Here is an 18,778-nt window from a genome sequence, read left to right as displayed (position 1 = left end):
TCCACTGTATAGTATATTATTATATTGTGTTGTGAAGGAAGAGAATACATTCCCTCCTCTCCCTCCCATAGTTATCAAACTTGAGGCTACGTTCTCCATAATCTTTCCAATATCCAGCAGCCACATTTGATGCTTCGAAAAATGACTGCGTGTGCGCAAAGCGGGTCTCTCAATGTATTCTCTTCCTACAACTCCCTCGTAAAATAAAGATCAAATTTCAAACAGGTAAGTTCTCATTTAATCTTTCTGTTATGCCTGAATAAGATAAAGACTTATGGTATTTCAGATATATGTAGGTTGTATTCTACTGTGTGAGATATCTACAGGTCCATGTATCTTCAAATATGCAAACTTGGACACAAAAGATAGATGACAAGAGAAAAACTACAGTACCAAAATTACATGTATACTCTAGAAATGAATGCATATGATTTTTAATGGAAACAAAAGTATTAATTTATTACACTACCCCCTCCCCCCCCCCAAAAAAAAAGAGGTTCATATTCTAGGACAAAAATAGTGTAATACATGTGAGTAATAACACCACTACTGAGTTAATGTTCACTCTACACAGCCATTCAAGTTGTTTGCTTGATGATTTCTTTGGCTACACACTCTCTAAAAAAGGTTGTGCTCCTCCTCACCAGCTCCTTCCACCTTCCTTCATCGGCACATACTCTCACAGTCACTTGTCCCTTCCAAGTAGGGGCACTTAATCTCGAGGACACCACGACCACAGCAGTTGCACTCGATAATGCCATCGGGACTTGCTGCAATGTGTGGATTTTCACAGTCCACAAACAACCCACATTCCTTTATACTGACATTCTGCTGTGGTATGCCTTCTGTTTGTGAACATAGGCTCTCCTTGCCTCCTCCTCCATTTCTCTTCCATACTTCAGTGCCGGGATTGCCATGTCCGGTTTTTCGCTTCCCATGACACGCTTTATGAGTGATGATGTATCCACATCTGGGTGCAGTTCCCTGGTGACTTCTCTAGTCATGACGGCGTGCACAACAGATCCGGTTATGCGGCCCTTCCGGTGTTCAAACCAATTTTCATTCGCTGACTGGCCCCGCTTTGCTCTCTCCAGCTCCTTCACTGCAGACACAGTATATGTTGATGGCACCGAGTTCAAAAGCTGGTCCACAGTTGCTGCCCTTTTTCCAAGCTCAAGGAGTGACACAGGAAACTCTGTAGTTTGAACAACCTCCTCGTGTTGAACACTGATGTCAGCATACGGTGGTATCTCAGCACTGTTAGAACTAGCTGGGTTGTTGACATACTGGAAGACACAAGCATCTGTGAATGATGGTCTCAGATGGGCAGTGAGTTCCTGTGTGCTGGCAGGTAAATCTTGAGAACGCGATTCAACGGGAGAAAACAGCTTTCTTATGATAGGATTCATGCCTTCAGTCTCTGCTGAGCCTGTTAAAGAAGCAAAAAAGAAAAAAAATAAACTAATTGAAAATTCCCTTTCACCACATGAATTAAAACCCCCCCCCCCACAATATTCGAAAAAGACAACACGATGCAAGAATCAACAATTTCTAATAACTGGTGTTTATTAAAGATAATAAAAAGTTCTGGTACCTCAAAAGTTTCCCTGAATTTCCTTGTCTTAGTTTGTGTTTCAGGTGAAAGTACCTTTCATAGAACTAACATTGTGAGACTAATTACTCGCCCCGAAGTGCTCTCTTGTCTTAGTAATCATACAATTAACTGCGACCAGCAGCCCCATACGCATATCGTGATCGGGCTTCGCATTGTAGCATTCAGGATCATGACAGATTTAGTATCGCGGGTACATATCAAGTTAAAATCCCAAAATTTCTTCAATTTGAAGACTTACCAATTAAGTTGAAGTATTGAAAACAGGCTTAGGGCAACGTTTGGTTCTGCCAATAGTCCCTTTCTGTTCGAATTGATGACTGAATGTGACTCGGTCGAGAGGACTTTGGGAGAACAACATACACTGAATACATTGAAACCCCGTTATAACGAGTTCGGTTATAACGAGGTGATCGCGTCGGTCCCGTTTTCCTTTGCGTGTAAACCTATGGCAAAACGAATCGGTTATAACGAGATTCCGGTTATAACGAGGACATTTTCGGCGCATCATGATAAAGAAAAACATAAGAAATTTGATCGGATATAAGGACGTACCATTTTTTGACTTACCGCTTTTCAAACACGCGACAAACGAAACATTGAAAATCGAATTCACGCTATCCATGTCTTTTTCCCGTTTTGCAGAGCACAGTTCCTTCCATGTTTTCTTTTAAACCACGCAATAAGACACATTAATACTATCAGATGTGCCTACTAAATTATTAAACCAAATCATTCGATTTTCTTTTTCGCGAGATCACACGCGTGCGTAATGTTATAGGTCAGACCATAGCGCAACAAGGGAAAAAAGATAACGCACTCAAAAACTTTTCATGTAACGACACTCGTGGCAAATATGGAAATTGGAATGCGTGTGCAACTCAACATATCCTTTCCATTTTGTAGTCGCGACTTGCAGTTCTTTTGCTGGTGTTGGTTAGCAAATATGAGTGTATGATTATAGCCGAAATAATTAATGAAATCACGGTCTCGCCGGGTGACAGTAGCGTAAAAATAAAACGCGAAGGGATTTTCGGAAGAAGATAAAGAACACATCTTTAATCCTTTCGGGCGCAACGATAATACATTGTATGAGATTACAGCCGAAATGATTCATGAAGTCATCGCATTCCCGCTGGGCACCAACAGCGTAAAATAACCTCGCAAGTTACGGTAAACGACGCACGTATGTTACTCTGAAATCATCGCGATCTCGCCGGATATGACAGTAGCGTAAAAATAGTTGAATAACGCAATGCCATGTTAAGCTACTTTAATCGGTGTTCAGAAGAAGAAACAAACGCATTTAAAAATTGGAATCGATCGGGGTTTGCTCATTATCACAATTTGAACAAAGCATTTCACAATGAAGATTTTTCTTTAAGAATTGTCTACGAGGAACAGATTTGCATAAAAAGGATCACAACTTGACCTTCTAACTTCAATCCTGTCGCATATTTTTCAAGAACGGATACACAAAACGCGAAGAAGAAAATGAACAACGCACCTTCAATTCCTTCGGGGGCAACAAACATACATTGTATAAGATTACAGCCGAAATGATTCATGAAATCATCGCATTCCCGCTGGGCACGAACAGCGTAAAAATACCCCGCAAGTTACGGTAAACGACGCATGTATGTTCTGAAATCATCGCGATCTCGCCGGTTGACAGTAGCGTAAAAATAGTTAAATAACGCATGTTAAGCTACTTAATCGGTGTTCAAAAAAAGAAACAAACGCATTTAACAATTTGAATAAATCTGGGTTTGTTAATTATCACAATTTTAACAACGCATTTCACAATGAAGATTTTCTTTCTTTCAGAATGGTCTATGAGGAACAGATCTGCGTAAAAAGGATCACAACGTTCTAACTTCAATCCTGTCGCATATTTTTCAAGAACGGATGTACAAAACGCGAGGAGATTTTCGGAAGAAAAAAAAAAACAACGCATTTTAATCCTTTCGGGCGCAACGATCATGCATTGTATAAGATTACAGCCGAAATGATTCATGAAATTATCGCATTCCCGCTTGACACCAACAGCGTAAAAATATCTCGCAAGTTACGGTAAACAACGCATTTATGTAACTTTATTTGCGCTGGCGTTAAGAAAAATTTAATAAACACATTTTATACAATCTGATTTTAATATAATATAGAAATACAAATAATATAGATATAAAATAATTTCCCTTTATTCTCTCGATGATAATGAGCCATAATTGTGTAACAAAACGCAAAGGATGTTCTTAACTTTCGTTAATGGGTATATTATAACGTCGTCCTTATGTTTTTCTTTGTTTTTGATGCGTACGGTTATAACGAGGTACCGCTTATAACGAGGTAATATCGCCGGTCCCACGGACCTCGTTATAACGGGGTTTCACTGTACTACAGCCAGTGCATGAGAACACATCACATGCATGCACACAGATTTCAAATCCATGTCGAACGGATGTTTGTGTGCGCATGCGCTGGCCGTAGTATTCAGTGTATGTAGCTCTCCCAAGGTCCTCTCGACCAAGTCACATTCAGTCATCAATTCGAACAGAAAGGGACTATTGGCAGAACCAAATGTTGTCCGAAGCCTGTTTTCAATACTTCAACTTAATTGGTAAGTCTTCAAATTGAAGAAATTTTTGGATTTTAAACTGACTGTTACCCGCGATACTAATTCTTTCATGATCCTGAATGCTACAATGCGAAGCCCCATTACGCTATGCGTATGGGGCTGCTGGTCGCTGTTAGCTATGCGTATGGGGCTGCACGGTGCTGGTCGCAGTCAGTGGTTTCGTACAAGACACATACATTGTACAGCTGAACTCGCCTAAGTCGACATCGCATATGTCGAATAATCGCGCAAGTCGATGATTTTAAAAAGTCCCGATTTTTCCCCATTGACTTACGTGTATTAATTCACTTACAAGTCAAATTTTGTAAGTCGAATACTCGCCTAAGTCGATGAAATTCCAAGAACACTTTCACGGAAAAACCATTAAATTCACTGTGCCTAAGTCGAATAAGATTTTATTGTGCAATAAATCACTGTCAAAATCACGAGACGCCAGTTTTTGTTTACATAAGAACTAGCCCGACCAGACAGGTGACCAAAAAAAAAAAATGATTTAAAGTATCAAAATTCAAAGCGATCGCATGCGATTGTTGAACTCTCTCTGTGTTTGGAGGTCCGCTGGTCCAGCCCTGTCGCGCTAGCGCTACGTACGTACAGCGACTGGGCTGTGTAATAGTTGTGCGTACAGCGACTGGGCTGTGTATAGTCTGTGTATGTTTGCAGTCTGCGCTGTGCAGTGGATGGATGAAGCTGCTGAGTTTTCAAAGCGGAAAGTAGGGGGGAAAAGACGGGCACGGGTAAATCATAATTACACCTCTACACGCATTTCAAGCCACGGTATGGTAAACTGGAATCAATCACTGATCACTGCTCAAATATCGTTCATATTCACTTCCCCAAGGTTTAACAAGGGTGTTAAGTAATCGGACCTGTGCCAATACTAATGCACTGTCCATGCAAAGTTAGCCGCGGCCCTGCCGGGCGACCCGTGCTGCGGCACACCACCTCTCCAGCTCTCGGCTCCAGAGTAGACAACATACATGTACATTTATACATAATGTACGTGTGTTGTAACTGTTGTTAAGTCGATTTTTTCAACTTACGCACAAGTCGAAAATCGCCTAAGTCGATGTGTTTTGCTCAGTCCCGAGAAGATCGACTTATGCGAGTTTAACTGTACTATAATTTTCGCCGCGGTACCACGACGGCTCTGGTACGAAACCATTATTGCATGATTACTAAGACATGAGAGCACTTTGGGGCAAGTAATTCTCACAGACAACATACTTTAACCTGAAACACAAACCAAGACAAGGAAATTCAGGGAAACTTTTGAGGTACCGAAACTTTGAAGGGTAATGTCAATCAGATGCATTACAAACAGCCAAATGCAAGAATCATTGATATGATTATACATCATACAAAACTGATTAAGTTAGCATAATTAAAAAGATATTTATTGGATGCCAAGATTCAGGCCATAGTCTGTGAACAGCCTTTAATGCCAAGTTAACAATTCTTAATGAAAATGGGTATTTCACACTCCCACTGTACATGTATGTACAACAGAGGGTGCATTATGCCTATTAACCTTAGAATGTATTGCAGTTCACATGTTTCAAAAGCTTACTTTTGTCCACTGAATATATCCCTTAGAAATATGGAGAAACATCATTTTGCATTACAAATAACATTCAATAGATGCAAATTTATTGTTTATTTCCATTATCACTTCAGGTTCAGTTATAGATGTAAATGCAATATAATTATACAAAGTCTAAATACTCCAAGTTTTTTTTTCAGCTTGTTATGTTGTTCTTGTTCTTGTACATAATAACAAAAATTTAGTTTTTTAGCGATACATTTTATGATTATTGTGTCCTGATGTGTACCCTATCTATAACATGCAATACAATCTTGGCAGAGGATCGCTCATTACAGTCATCAAGTCTTACACCGCACACTCTTCATGCGGAAACATACAACGCGAATCGTTAATACTAAATGCACACTGACACTACCATCGGCAATGAAGGCAATATAGAGAAATAATATCTTGTAGAGTATACAGTTCACTTTATTGACAAGTATCCCAAAATGGTAACAGCACAATCACATTCACAAGTATATGTGCATTTAAAGAAACACACACATTCGTGACTTATGTTCATAATAACACAAAGTAGCAATCATTAAGCGCCACCAACGAATGACATTATTCGTGGATATGAATACCAGAGAAGTGTTGCGGAATCTGCTAGTGAGCTACACATGTATGAAGTAGATTATTTGCGTCTTAACGTAACCATACGACGATATTCCCCAACGTCATTATTTGAAATCTCACAATATCACGATAAACAATTTTGTACAAGTTACTATAGTACAACGCTTGTATAGTATGAATGTGAAATCCATAAATTAATGGAAAATGTGATACAATCTCTAATTCAAAGCAAAGTAAAATACTATGTGGCATCAGGTATAAAATGAAAGTGTGCCAAAATTTCGAATTGAACAAGAAAGTAAACAATTTGCCTCACGGGTTGAATATTCAGGGATGCATTCATACATACTTTACTACTATTATACGATAAACGTGACAATAAAGACAATAATCCTGAATTTATGAACATAAAGTCTGAAGAGTATCATAAAAATCTCCAAGTGAACTATGGAGGCAGTTTTTCACATAATTATTATCGTAGTTTAAAACCTCATGCGAGATCAAGAGTAAAAAAAAAAAGAAATAATAATAATGATCACAACACATTGTTATTGTTGAAATTTTAGTTAATACAGGAAGAGAAAACCCAGAGAAGTGTATCAGAATCTCCATGTGAAATATGAAGACCATTCATCCGAACGTACAATGACTTCAAATTTCGCACAAACTAGAGGAAAAAATTGCATTATAAATGTGATACGGTATTCATGAATACATGGATATAAATTTCGAAGAAGTATACTAGACTCCCTATATTGTGGACTTGAGGCCATCACTTGTCTCAACGTACATAAATGGCTAAAACCATCACAATTAGTACCAACCATTGTTTGACAGTCAGTGGTGAGATTATTCATAATTGCATGAATAAAGTCCGAAGAAGTACAAGTGTATACTAGAATCTCCAAGCAAAGCAAATTGCGTCAAGCATATCAAAGCGTTATATGTCTCACGTGTCATAACACAATAACCTCATTCACAACCAAGAGTAACAGTTTTCTATGACAAACTGCTTGTTCGGCGTCGACATCGAATTGGATATTCATTAGTAATTATGATTTAATGGACAAATTGCGACCAAATATTCATCCATCAGAGCGAGTGAATTATGAAGCGAAAGATGTTACGAAGCATCACATTCCTCAGTAATGTCAGCTAAGGTCCTTAGTGAGTAAGTCGCTGGACTTTCAGGCGATGGGCTACTTTCCGACACTTGTTGTTGACGGCTCTCCTCAATGCTACCTGAAAAGCTGGGGAGGACATGGCTCCGGGAAATTGCCGATCCATCAGTGCCATCAGCGCCCGAAACTGATGATTCTTCCTCAAGCAGTCCTTCACAATCCAGCCGCGGTCAGTAAGAACATGTCCTCCATGGTAATTGCTTGTGGCAAGTACCTCGGGCTCAATTACCTTGTCCATGAGTCGAACGATGAGATCCTGAGGGCCAGAACATGCGAAGTAAGCCCCTTCGTAGACAGACTTGTCCACCATCACACTAGCTTCGTTCCCACCAAGAAGCACTTTCCCATCCTCCATTTCAGTGTGATACGCTTGGTCGGTACACCCACGACGGATGCCGGTACGTCTACACAAGCACAAAGGATGTCAACGACCACCGCCTGAAGTTCCGCAAGCGTTGAAACTGTACTTTGTTGTTGCGCTGTCGCCGGCAGACGAGAGCAGCTGAAGGATCGATCACAGCCGCTGATATTACCTTGCAATGTAATTACATGCATTGACGTCTGATATACGTGAACATGTGTTTATCCTAATAAATACACATCTCCCGAACCAGACACACACTTGTCTCGTCTCACTCAATTGTATTAACATAAATCAAATTAATAACTAGCATATATATATGTTTTAGAATATGAACATATGAATATATATATGTATATATAAGTAATACAGATACATATACATATACATATACATATACATATACATATACATATCTATATACATAACATGGTTCCTACACTACTTACTAGCATCTGTCCAAATGTGAGGTAGCGATGAAAAAACAACAAAAACAATACATCGAAGATGAGACAATTGATTCAGGAAAAACAAAAGTTGGCAACACTAAAGTCAGTGCAAAATGCAAATTCATATACATGTAGAAACTATTACGATAGTAACAAGTTGTGTCTGTCTCCCTTTAATAGATCAAGTCATATTATGCAATCTTACTGCAAAATTACAATATTTTTATAGCAACTCATCACCAAAAAAAAAAAGACAATTACATACTTTCTAAAAAATTCGAAACAAATCATTCACGTTACGTTGTGTTGTAAATAGTTAGTCCTTGAGCGGAAACTCGGAATTGCGTCGTGTATATATAGTGCTTATTGACATTTATATATTCATTCTGTTTTTCTTTTCTTTTCTTTTTTTTTCTTTTTTTTGACGGGCTTCTGCTTCCGACTGACGACACTACTTCATTATGATGGGGAGTTAAGTCGTCGAGCAGTAATTTAGAATTACGCTGTGTATGGTTAGTATGGTAATTTGGGAAACGACACGACGATAAATAATGTCGTTGAAAAGTAATTCAAAGAACTACGAGACGTAATTATAATTACGTCGTGTAGCATTGCACCATGCAGTAACTCGGAATTACTTTGTAAAGTAATCAATTCGGAATGCGACAAGACGCTTAAAATCACGTCGCATAGTAATTCAAATGACTACGCAATGTACGTCGTGTAGCATTACGCCATGCAATTCGGAATTACGTTGTATAGTAGATTCGAATACGACACGACGACACAAATTACGTTGCATAGGAATTCAAATGACTATGCAACGTAATTATTCACGTCTTGTACCATTACGCCATGTAACTTGATTTTTTTTTGTTGTTGTTGATTGACGGGCTTCTGCTTTTCCGACAGACGACACAACTTCATTAAGTCGGGGAGTTAAGTCGTCAAGCAGTATAATTCGAATTTACTATTAACAAGGATTAAATGGAGAGTGAGTGGATCAGAGGATTCATTCAGTATTTGCAGATTAAAAAAAAAGACTTACCCAGCAATTAAAACACGTGCAGTAGGCACTCTGCACCTGGCCAGTCCTCTTGTGGACCGCCACCCAGACTTTCCAAGGAATGTCTCGGATTCTCTGTGATGGCCAGCAGTTTGCTTTCAAGAAGCAAAACTCTGATGATAAATCGACATCATGGTAGCTCACTTCCCCAAGCCAGCCGGATGTGAAGTAGGAGTAAGCCTTGCCCTCCTTATAGTCACTCTCCAGTCTCGCTCGTAAGTCTACATTGTCAATACTTTGTAGGTATTTTCCAATGTCGAATGCCATTGTTGGGGGCCATTTTGTGATGCCCTGTTCCTTTCCAACCCAGTTGTCTAGGGTGTTGGGATCTGGAAGAGTTCCCATCGGCGTCGGTATCTTCAAAAGATCAGCGTAGGCTGTCGTCTTTGCCTCCGCAGCTTTGGCCGGCATGGTGGCTACAGGAGCGAGGGCTGGTGAAACCTTTGCAGCATACACCATTGCAACCAGTTCCTCTTTTCGTTGCGAAACTGGCAGTTTCCTCTCCCTCAAAAAGCTCTGCAGTTGGCTCACATTCCACAGCCGAATGTCATCTATTGAAACATGCGTTTCCTCCTCCATACTTCCAAACAATCAGTGCAAAATTATTGTTAATAACAATCTCAGAAAACACGAAGTTGCAATCAGTAAATGGTGAACGAAGAAAGCTAATGCATAATACGTACGTACCCACTCACTATCATGCAGCTCACGCACAGCACGCGCCGCACGCATACGCGCCCGTGTACAGCTGACCTTTGACACATGACGTCACACAGCTCGAGTCCGTAACTGTGAACTCCCTAATTGTCTTATACCTTTGCTCTCTCTCTCTTGACTTTGTGGGGATGATTGGTTGGTTTAGCATTTCAGTGTATGAACTTTCATATGTGAGTGATGACAAATGAATTGTAACCAAAAAGTGATATTGAGCACTCAAACTTCAAAATTCACTCACACACACAAATTCACAAATGTTTTGACTCTCAATTCAACTCCAAAAGACCAATGAATTAGCATGCCAATTCACCCCTTTAGGGCCTGGACGGGAGCACTGCCTGTGCAGCGGGCAACACGCGTGCGTATCCCAGTCCGGCAATCCCAGTCCGGCAATGCCCGGCGGCAGTTCTGGCATCTAAGAGTCATTCCTGTTTATGAGAGAAAAGGACTCGGTTAGAAACAGAACAATATATATATGTATACACATATATATGCATAAATACCGAGTCAATTGTAGACAAAGATAATGTGTAAAAGACAAGGAGCGGGAATTATACAAGTGCTGTGCAAACAAGATGGTCTACGTTGAAGGCACAGCGAGAATATGCCTATGAATAATCGTAAATACATGAAACATGTACAACAAGCAGCACCAAAAACCCTGGTCAACATTATATAACATATGTTAATTATGGCCAAGGTGGCCTGCCATAGGCGAAAACTAAGAAAGGAGGCCGCGATGGCCCGCCATACTAAAGATTTTCCTCAATGTTTCTAGAATTAGCCAAACGGCAAGAAACATTACCAAACGAACTCCCAAGACCGATAAACGTCCACCGGGAGGAGAGCCATCTACAGTAGATGTTGAAAAGCTACAATGTGTGCTTAGATCTACAGCAGTGTATTAACCCTAACTAGGCCGGGCTATTTAGGTAGATCATAGAGCCGGGGGGGGGGCCTCCCAGGCCCCCCCTCCAGATCTTGGCCGTTGACCGCGTGATCACGACGAAAATTGGCACACACATTGCCTATGATGTAATCTAAAGTACTACGAAGTTAGATTTTTGAAAAATTGTCATTTATGCTAAATTATGCTAATTTATGCATAATGCATGAAATCAGACAATTTGGTATAAATCACTAAATAAAGCCCAAAATGGGCACATTTTTTGTGTAAATATTCTTTTTAGTGTCCTAAGCAAATATAAGAGAAAAAAATTGAGCCATCCAAAAAAATTTCTTAAGTATTTTATTGTTTTTTGAATTTCTTATGTATTTCTTTGTTTTTTCGACTTTATGTTTTTCATTGTTTTTTCGATGAAACTTGTCCGCGACATTGTTCTGAACGAGAAAATATGTTATTAGTTGATTTTAATCAATAAAACCCCAAAATAATCATGCTTTTATGAAATTTGACTGTAAGCACAGTTTCCATTGAAATTGTACACGAATTCACGTTTTTGAGCAATTTTTGGTCTGACATGCATGTACATATTTATGCGAAACTTCGGAACCACGCGCCCGGGCATCGCAAATTTGGTGTCAAAAGATGCGGGAGACTCGACAGAAAAAAGTCATGAAACGTCGCGGCGATAGCTTTTCACGTTAGCGATACATCGCGCGGAACGTCGAGGGGGGGGGGCCTCGGAGGCCCCCCCCCCCCCCCCCCCCGGCCTAGTTAGGGTTAAGCACACTGCACAAAAAAAAAAAAAAAATGCACTGCATATCTCTTTAAAAACAATAAATAAAAAAATAAAAAAAACACTTATGAATATTTCCTGCAACTCCAGTGAGACCCAATTAGGTCTCCAAGACAGATCGCAAAGACAGTGCACAGACCTTGCTTGCTGTTAGAATTGTTGAGCTTCAATTTGGCATTCATGCCTTAGGATCAGACCTCACTTTTTGGGATGGGCCTTCAAGTACTGCTGGTCCAGCATTCAGACCCCCAGCCCTTCTTGGTTTTTCTCATTTCAATGAAAAGCTTTGTATTTCCTGTATATTGTACACATTAGTACCTCACCTCTGTAGACATTGTACCTCTGCTCAACAGTGGAAGTTCACATACTCCCTTAAAGCTGTGCTAAGTCCCAGCCGACTCTATCATACCCATTTATAAAGTGCATTATTTCCTCAATCATTCCAAAAACCGACGGCTGGTCTGAACATCTTTGTTCTTGCAACTCCGGAATTTTCTTCAACCCCTCTTCTGCGATTTGTACCTGCTGAGCTGTGCACCATTTAGGTTGTCAAATTGTCAGAGCCCTCATTGGAGGCAGACCTGTGTATACTTATTTGTACTTCAGGGGTCTTCCCCGGCTAGAGGGTACTGCCTACATAGTGACCACTCCTCCTTGTCCAACTCCAAGCTCTTGGCACAATGCTCAAGCTGACACGATGATTAGTCCATGCTGTCCCGTTGCTTCTGAAACAAAGCTACTTTTCCCCTTTTGTTGACCTGTTGACCTGTCCAGCCCTGTCATCTTTAATTCAATCTCCTTGCTAGTCTTATGGTGCTCCTTTTCTTTTTCTCGTCTTTTTGTCTCTTTTGTTGACCTCCTGCTGATCATCTCAGGCAAATTCGAGCAATTCCTATACATATGTGTTGCTGTTATTGTTATTATTATTTTGTTTGTTTGTTTGTTTGTTTTTTTTTTTGTTGCTCATCATATAGGGGCGATTAGGGGCGATTAGACCCACCGGATGAATTATCCCAGTCCGTACAGGAACCCAGTGGCCTGCAAATTAAGTCTATAGGCATTTTAGAATTCAGAATCGAACGGATTAAAGGAGACTGCAACACTACCTCATGTAACTTTTTTTTTTTCATAATCATGCAATTTAAACCTATATCATTGTTTTCATGAAAACCTACAAAACTTGCACCTGGTTACTATAATTTTTTTCATTTGTGTACAATTGTAATGAAACTGATTGTCTTTGTTGAAGTAATGTGTCACTGTCATTTTATAGACTAGAGTTTCCCTCAGTACCATGTATGAAATTATAACTCTTTTCAATTTCCTTTACATATTATGTAAAGAATATTTTTTTAAAAATGACCTTTAGATTTGCAGGAAAATAAAGATATGACAGGGGAAAAATGGTAGAGGAAGACAAATTGATGACAAACAGGTGAATAGTGTTAAGGGCCCCATTTCATAAAGATGTGAAGATAGCAACTCTTGCTAGTTAAGAATAGCAACTTCACGTAGCAACAGCCAATCAGGAAGCTGGGTTCTTGCTGACATTACTGTGATGATGATTGCCATTCCAGCAAGAGTTGCTATTATAACCTCTTTTAATGAAGTAGGGCCAAGAACGGTGTGTTAAAGTGAGGTCTGCAGCAGTGCAGAAGCCCTTTTACAGAATATCGTAATTCAGTGGGTTGATATGTACTAAAACTATTTTATCTGTCGACTGATTTACTTACAGTGCACTCACGTTTTAACAAACATGGTTATAATGAAATTCTGGTTACAACGAAGTTAAAATTCAGGCCGCAACATTATCCACTCTTTGCATTTTTATTGTTTGTTTGGTTTAACGAAATTTCGATATTTTGAAAGTAAGCAACTGCTGGTTCCGAGGACTTTGTTATAACAGGAGTCCACTATGGCAGCTTTTGTTCCTCATGAATTGGCTAGAACTCACCAACTTTTGAAATTATATATGACAAAAGAAATTAGGTAGAAAATTTCTGATGTAAATAAAAGAAGGATGAAAATTGCATTTAATACATTATATGTTCAAAATCATATCAAATGACACTGGCACTTAAAGGGAAGCTGCTGCTATAACAGCTTGACATTACTTGTGGGAAATTTGTTATTGTATCTGAATGTATATTTGATATGTACTCATTATTTATATAAATATGTATGTATATTACATAGTTTTTATCTCTTCAGATTCATTATGTACTGTACTTGGTCTTTCTCAAAGAGGAGGGTAAAGTGATCTCAATATAGCAGGATCAAAAATATGTATTTTTAGCCACTGCAGCTGAAATAGCATAACAGGCAGTCATGCACTTTGAAACAACAGGGAATCTTGCACGAATATTTTTGTCTTGTCAAAGGGAATCTTGCACGAATATTTTTGTCTTGTCAAAGTAACAAGGAAGAAAGGAAAAGATCAGAGAACAACATGAAAAGCTAAAAACACTCTGCATTCAGCATCTTCCTTGTCCAAACACCAAGTGTCATTTTTGAAAAACCCCGAGTTATGACTCAGGAAATTCATTGAAAGACAGACTGGCGTAGTGCAACTAAAAAAAAGAAAAGATCTTTCAGTGCTGTGGTAATGAGCTAATACACAATATCAATCGAATTTAATGGTGGTCTGTATAGGGTGTTAAAGATTGAATGAACATGGTTCATGAATGTAGTGAAATACAATGGGGATAAATCACTTTTGACTTTTCTTTTTTTTCTTTCAAATCTGAAACTTTATCTCAGGTCCAGTTTTAACGAAACTTAAAATTTCAGTTATTCTGTTGTTGACAGATATTACTTTATTAAAGCTGGAGTGAACATGGTGTAGAATAATTGCTCTTGTATAGCAGCCTGACTGTACTGCTTAATGTGTACACTGCCCTAATATATTTGATTAATGTAAATAAAGCATTTGATGTGTTGTAAAATGTTTGTATGCCAATGACATGATGGGTTAAAGGGTATATGTTTATATTTGAAATAAAATCAGCTTGCCTGAGCCAAGATATGGTGTTTGTGTGCGTCTCCTGTCATACATACACTTTTGTAGTAGTCCTCGATCTTTGTCTCTGTCGCATTGTGTGCTGTCCCCAAATGTTATTCTAACATGCTTTTCTCTGTACACCCATGATCCTGATATAATCAAGTTTCATTTTCCTTTTGACTCATCACATTATTGAAATTGTACATGATCCCTACAATTAGTTTTTTTTTTTTAATGAATAGCAGGAATACTGATCATTACGATCATGTTACTAATGATTGTCACATTTCAAAATACGTGTACAGTGTCTTCTATTACAAAATATTGCATAGGTGTGTACTGTAAAAGTGGAAATTTTTGCAGTGTTGAAATTTTCGCGCATTTCGCGCAACCAGAAACAAGCGCGAAAATAAATGCATGCGAATATTTTTGCATGCCGTATGTTCCAGTGGTTGATGTCTCGATTCCATGGAATCAACTAGAAATGTCGCTATGGCGACTGGTATGCCTCCGCCATAATGCATGATTCTCCTAATAGGTCTAGATAGTACATGTGGACAATGTGTGATTACATTTTCACAAAATTGGCAAAATATTAAAATGACAAGTTTGTCACAAATGTGTTGAATGTTCACCTTCCTTGACCTAGGTTTAATTGGATGAATAGGAGAGCATGTATTTGGGATTTAAGGACTGTAACTTGACTTTGACCCATTCAAACGTTTATGCATTGAGTAATTTTCAAGGTATGGAGAAAAAGTGGAATTTCTGTATTGAATAGTAAATTGTTACCATTTTCATCTGGCCTTTGACCCTAAAATTTATTAGATAATCACTGTCAGGCAGAACATGCATAAATATGTAGTACGTTTCAAGATAACCTGAGCCACTTCCGAGATATGGAGGAAAAACTTAGTGCAGCACTTTCCCCTGATCTTTGACCTTTTGACCTTTGAGGCAAAAACAAAAGAAAAAAAAAACTTTCCAGAGAATCTCTATTAGGTTATACATGCATACACCAAGTGTGTAAAAAAAAATAATCCTGCTGGCATTGCATAAACAAGAGGGAAATAGTAAAATTTTGAAGTGTTGCCCTTGACCTTTGACCCCTGACCTTTGACCCATGAACCCTAAATTCTCTAGATAATCACTGCCAGTCAGTACATGTAAATATACTATGTTCCATGAAGATACCTTGAACAATTTCCAAGGTAAAAAGAAAAAAGGTGAAGTTTTAATGTTTTTACTTGACCTTTTGACCTTTGACCTTTGACCTCACGACCCAAACTTTCACCAGAGAATCTTAATCGGGTAATACATGTATACACTAAGTTTCAAGAAAATATCTTCTGGCATTGCATAGATATGATGGAAATAGTAAAATTTTATGTATTTGACCTTGACCTTTTGACCTTTGACCTTGAGCATGTGCACCCAAAAGTTGATAGGCACAACTTCACCCCCTAATACACATACATGCCAAGTTTCATTAGGATACCTCAAAAGGTTTTGATAGTTACCCTGTCCACAAAATTCATTACGGACGGATGGAAGGACGGACGGATGGACGGACGGACGGACGGACGGACGGATGGACGGACGGAAGGACGGACGGAAGGACGGACGGAAGGACAACCCGAAAACATAATGCCTCCGGCACCACTTCGTGGCGGAGGCATAAAAACACACAAAACCCTTTTCGTCCGGCCAAGCGCGAAAAATTAATTGTGCGAAAATATCCACTTTTACAGTACTTCAATTAATGCAATTTCAATCAATATTCTCTAAATTCTGTTGAAAACAATAGATTTCATTTTAAAAATTTAGTTTCACTGAATGAAAGTGCACCCTTAAATCAATGGTGCCTTGCATGAAAAAAGAAATATCAAGGCAATAATTGTGGGAATTTTAAAAGGAAAAATCAGACACCTCCAAAAATTATTTGGAAACTCGGTGATTTATAGTAGGTTTTGCCTTGTAGACATATTAGTGTAGTATCCTGCAGGCTCAGGGATACGATTCTCTCTACCAAATGACTTGGAATTCTTTTCAGAGCACACTCTTCTAGGCAAACTGAAAGCTGAGCTTGATGGACAGGCCACCACTACTCAAAACGACACATAGTTGTTCAAGTACACATACCATTTTTTATATAAACACTCAAACACAAAATTAATGCACCATATACACATTACGTCTCCTCTGAAGATGAATGACTAAAATGTTTATTGATGTACAACTTGTATATCCAAGCAGATTATAATCCAGTATTACTGTTCACATGATTTTTTAGAGAAGAAAGCAAGAGAGAGACTATTAACTGAAGAAAAATAAAAATCCAAATGCAGCAAAATCAATATCTTTAGCAAAATAATGACAATGGACTGTGTATGACAAAAGCTAAATAGTGTCAGTATGGCAATCACATAGGGAGAATGAGACCGAAAAGAGAAGTAAAGAAAAAACGAAATAAAGAAAGAAGAAATGAAGTCACTTGTATACAATTGGTATAACCACCTCACTGCATTGGTATATTTCTGCTGTAGGCATAATCAGTAAAGATTCTACAGAATTTATCCACATGTGGGTTGAGTCACCAAGGTTTGGCCAATTTTCATGTTCCAAGAGTGGAATTTTTGTCTGATGAGATGTTCACACACTTGTAGTGACTGATTAACATGATGAAAACTTGCATAGTTCATCGACTAGATTTAAAATACTTTGTTTTTCTTAATCCTGCCAAAATCTGTGGATTGTATTGTGAAGATGAAAAACATTAAAATTCTTCACTTTTCCAAAATCTCCTTGGTGAGTGGCCTGCCACTGCATCCAAGAGAAAGGGAAAGCGAAATTTAATAGAAAATGAAACATGTCACCATTACCAAAACACAAAACACAGTCAAAAATGATAAAAATGAGACAAGATAAAATGACATTGTTCAAAGGACTTTGAACTCTGGTACTGCGGTGTACTTGTTTAAATAAATGCCTCACTGTCAGTCAGCCTTAATATGTATCATGAATTCTGCTCTATAGGCCTTTGGTAGAGCCATCAACTTTATTTTTTTGTGTATTAAAGACACCATCGCTTTGCCGCATTAAAGCGTCTTCACCAACCGGTGAATGGTCCTGCCACTGCATGCCGGTGGTAATTTTGCTTCAATGCCCTGTATTGCTTCTAAATATGGTACAAAAAGCTGGCAAGTAGCATGCAAAGTAATCCCTGTCTTAACTTACAAAAACAATGCCCAATAGTGATTATCCATTACCACTCACGCACGAAAAAAAAAAAAAAAATCGGCTGGGTCGGTATTGAGTTATGGTATCGTGTTGTAGATCTCAATCTCCTCTACACTATGCTGTTAATTTTGAATTATTTCCATTTTTAGTAAAATGTTGAAAACTATTACAAGGGCCTATTCTACCATATATTTTGAACAATGCTTATAAATCTACCCACTTTTAATTGAATAAACTTTTTCCTTCATGAAAAAAAAAAAAATGATTGTTTTATTTTCATTTACGCTCCAACCTTTATGGTGTACAATGCAATAGTGCCCGTCTGGTTCTCTCCTGACAACATTTCATGAACTTGATGAGAGATAGCTCTCTTTCACAATCCAGGCATGGCAAAATGTTTTTACAAACACCAATTAGCCATTTACATTTGGGTACCACAGGAAAACCTAATTTCGGGAAACCACAGGAAAATGGGCTGTCGGTCATAGTCCACTCTTGGCAGATCTTTGTCAGAAATCGAGCAACATAAATTCCATTACACCCTTTATAGAACTTGGAACTCTGCATGGTTGGAAAATTTGACGGACTTGATGGATGGAATTTAACAACATTTAAAGGAAACTATATCAACATACATGTACACTGT

The 18,778-nt window shown here is 38.6% G+C and overlaps 1 pseudogene; it reads right to left on the bottom strand.

Annotated features, from left to right (window-relative positions):
• Positions 1 to 663: 663 nt before the first annotated feature.
• On the bottom strand, positions 664 to 10,606 carry LOC140233768 (uncharacterized; annotated as a pseudogene).
• Between the last annotated feature and the right edge of the window lie 8,172 nt (positions 10,607 to 18,778).

Source organism: Diadema setosum, chromosome 10, assembly GCF_964275005.1.
Source record: "Diadema setosum chromosome 10, eeDiaSeto1, whole genome shotgun sequence".
Taxonomy (NCBI): domain Eukaryota; kingdom Metazoa; phylum Echinodermata; class Echinoidea; order Diadematoida; family Diadematidae; genus Diadema; species Diadema setosum.
The sequence above is the reverse complement of the archived record's forward strand: the minus strand, read 5'-3'. Positions and strand labels throughout refer to the sequence as shown.